The sequence below is a fragment of the Hipposideros armiger genome, unplaced genomic scaffold (assembly GCF_001890085.2).
Source record: "Hipposideros armiger isolate ML-2016 unplaced genomic scaffold, ASM189008v1 scaffold_2103, whole genome shotgun sequence".
NCBI lineage: Eukaryota > Metazoa > Chordata > Mammalia > Chiroptera > Hipposideridae > Hipposideros > Hipposideros armiger.
The window spans coordinates 53,230-57,177 of record NW_017733451.1 but is presented as its reverse complement, the minus strand read 5'-3'; the positions used below and the strand labels follow the sequence as shown (position 1 = coordinate 57,177).

The 3,948-nt window shown below is 42.1% G+C and overlaps 1 pseudogene; it reads left to right on the top strand.

Moving 5' to 3' along the window:
* Positions 1-635: 635 nt before the first annotated feature.
* LOC109378530 (probable E3 ubiquitin-protein ligase makorin-2 pseudogene) lies at positions 636-1,892 on the top strand (annotated as a pseudogene).
* Positions 1,893-3,948: the final 2,056 nt, after the last annotated feature.

Below are 3,948 nucleotides of genomic sequence, written 5' to 3'. Positions count from 1 at the left end.
AAACAAAAAGGAAGCCTACTGAATGGGAGAAGATATTTGTCAACGATATATCTGATAAGAGGTTAATATCCAAAATTTATAAAACACTCATGCAATTCAACACCAAAAAAACAAACAACCCAAATAAAAAATGGGAAGAGTAGATGAAGAGACATTTCTCTCTAAAGAGGGAATATAGGTGGGCAACAGGCATATGAAAAAATGCTCAACCTCACTAATTATTAGAGAAATGCAAATAAACACCACAATGAGATACCACTTCACCCCAGTCAAAACAGCTATCATCAATAAATCAACAAACAAGTCCTGGCGAGGCTGTGGGGAAAAGGGAACCCTGCTGCACTGTTGGTGGGACTGCAGATTGGTGCAGCCATTATGGAAATCAGTATGGGGGTATCTCAAAAAACTGGACATGGAACTACGTTATGACCCAGCAATTCCACTCTTAGTTATTTATCCAGAAAAACCCAAGACACTACTTCGAAAAAATATATGTACCCTTATGTTCATTGCAGAGCTATATACAATAGCCAAGACTTGGAAACAACTGAAATGCCCATCAGTAGATTACTGGATTAAGAAACTGGGGATAGCTAGAGGTGGCATCGCGACCACGGCCCTCCAGCCCTACCACCATGAACACCACGCAGGTCACTTGCAGATATTTTATGCATGGTGTGTCCCGGGAAGGAAACCAGTGCCTCTTCTCCCATGACTCGGCAAACAGCAAGCCATCCACCATCTGCAAATACTATTAGAAGGGCTATTGCGTCTATGGAACTCGTTGCAGATACGACCACATAAGGCCCTTGGCTGCAGCTGGTGGTGCTGTGGGCACCATGCCCCACGGGGTGGCCTTCCCAAGTTTCCACAGTCCTCAGCCTCCTTCCAACCTCACTGTATCTATTGCGAAAACTAACTTACATGAGCCTGGGAAACGTGAAAAGAGAACATTGGTACTTAGAGACCGAAATCTCTCTGGAATGGCTGAAGAAAAGACTTACCCAAGTGTGGTAAGTAATCCAGGAGGTGGCAGTGACCCCCAGAGCAACCCGGAGATGAATCCTCATTCCTACCTAGATGCAATCAGGAGTGGCCTTGATGACTTAGAAGCCGGCAGCTCCTACAACAGCGAGGAGCAGCTATGCCCCTATGCAGCCGCTGGGGAGTGCCGATTTGGGGACAGTTGTATATACCTGCATGGGCAAGTGTGTGAAATCTGTCGGTTACGAGTCTTGCACCCTTTCGACCCATAGCAAAGGAAAGGTCATGAGAAGATCTGCATGTCAACATTCAAACACGAGATGGAAAAGGCCTTTGCCTTCCAGGCAAGTCAGGACAAAGTGTGCAGTATCTGCATGGAAGTGATCCTCAAGAAGGCGTCTGCTTCTGAGAGGAGATTTGGGATTCTCTCCAATTGCAATCACACATACTGCTTGTCCTGCATCCGGCAGTGGAGGTGTGCCAAGCAGTTTGAGAATCCAATCATTAAGTCTTGTCCAGAATGCCGTGTGATATCAGAGTTTGTAATTCCAAGTGTGTATTGGGTAGAAGATCAGAATAAAAAGAACGAGTTGATTGAAGCTTTCAAACAGGGAATGGGAAAAAAAGCTTGTAAATACTTTGAGCAAGGCAAGGGGACCTGCCTGTTTGGAAGCAAATGTCTTTACCGCCATGCTTACCCTGATGGGTGGCTAGCAGAGCCTGAGAAACCTCGGAAACAGCTCAGTTCTTAAGGCACCGTGAGGTTCTTTAATTCAGTGCGGCGCTGGGATATCATCTAGAACCAAGAAAGCCAGCATGTCCCCAGCACTGAAGATGTCGACATGACTGAGCTTGGGGACCTCTTCATGCACCTCTTCATGTCGGGAGTGGAGTCCTCAGAACCCTGAAGAACAAATGGCCGCCCCTGCACTTTGGGCTCTGCCAGCTGAGCCTGCCCCAAGGCAGGGTGTGCAGAGCTTCCTTTACTGCAGCCCAAGGTGACGTGTTGCTTGGATTTGAGTGGGATTGTATTTAACCGTGGTCTCATCCATTCTCCATTACAGCCATGAGAAGAGTGAAAGATATAAAATAAGCTAACAAGTATATGGAGTCACTACTTTTATAGCTGATATCTTAGTTGCACCTCAAGCTCCTCAGGGGGACCAACTAACCAGCCAGACTAGACTGTTTTGATTGGTTGCTTTTAAAACCAACCTGGCTCTTGTCCTTTATGAGCTTTTGACTCTTTAGAAACAGTCTGCTTGCAGTTGTCCCTAAAGCAGATTATTTTTCTTACCAAAGGACTCTTCACCCCTTAAAAGGTTTCCCTTATAGTGAATTTCTCTAGTGTGCTTAACTAGTGTGTGGTCAAAACTTGATCTGTATAGGGCTTTTCCAGAAACAAAAAGGGTGCACTGCACACCTTAGCATAAGACTTTATGTAGGACTCTTTAGTGTCCCAAATCAAAGCAAGAGTCTTGTTACTATATATTCAGTAAGCAAAGTAAACTATACACCACCTTCCCTGTAAGGGAAGCTCGTGAAGTAGCAGGAAGTACAGCTGGCAGAGCAGAGGTATGGCTCCTCGTTTCTGGTTGGTGTTGGGGCCATGATCCGAGGAAACCTTGCACACATGCTTCCAGGAACATGTGTACCCAGCTCTCCCCTGCGCGCATGGGCGCCAGGGTAATCGTACTAAGGGATTGGTGCACACGTGCTCTTGTGTGTGGCTCCTGCCCAAGCCATCTAGTATTACCTGTAAAACCTGGCTTTGATTTGAACTTTTGTAAACACTTAGTGGACCCAGTAGTGGTCCTGAAGTGAGTATGAGTCTTCTGTCATCAGTTGTGATTTTAATTGAAAGAGCATAATCTTGTGAATCAGAACTCACTAAGCCTGAATTATCTATTTTTATAAACAGCTATAGATACCAAATGCATTAAAGTGTGGGTAGAAAAAGGTCTATTCTTACCTGAAAAAAAAAAAACAACCAGAAACTGTGGTACATTTACACAATGGAGCATTACTCAGCTATAAAGAAGGAAATCGTACCATTTGCAATGATATGGATGGGACTAGAGAACATTATGCTAAGCAAAATAAGCCAGTCAGAGAAAGACAAATACCATATCACTTATATGTGGAATCTAAATAACTAAATAAATGAGCAATGTAAACAGAAATAGTTTCAGAGACACAGAGGAAAAACTGAAGGTTACTAGTTGGGAGTGAGTAGGGATGAAGGAGAAGGGGAAGGGACGAGACAATATAAACTGGTAACTACAATATGGCCTCAGGGATAGAAAAGACAGTGTGGGGAATATAATCAATAATGTAAATATTTTTTAGGGGGCCAGATGGGCTCATGTCTTGTTAGGGAGACCACTTCATTGATGGGGAAGAGGCCTGACCACCACACTGTATATCTGAAGCTGATGTTGAATAATATTGCATGTCAACTATAGTTATATATATATATATATATATATATATATATATATATATATATATATATATATACATATAGGCATGGGATATGGAGTAGAGTGTGGGAATGGAGTCAATGGAATTGTAGTAGATAAGTATGATATCAGGGAGGGATGGGGGTGGGAGGTTGTCACTTTGTGAGAGGTGAAAAGGATAACTATTGCATTGTTTTGTACACCTGAAACTAAAAAAAAAAAAAATAGATAGGTAAAACAAGATACCAAAAAAGGAAAAAAGATGAGAGTGCAAAACTTCTACTCAAAACTATGTATATAAGAAGAAAGTGGGCAGAAATACTTAAGGTGCTGAGAGAAAAAAAGTCACCAACCTAGAATTTTGTACCTTGTAAAATTACCTTTCAAAAATCAATGATACTTTCTCAAACAAAAATTGAGGGATTTATTTATTTATTTATTTATTTATTTATTTATTTATTTATTTATTTATTTATGAAAACCTGCCTTGAAATAGATGTTA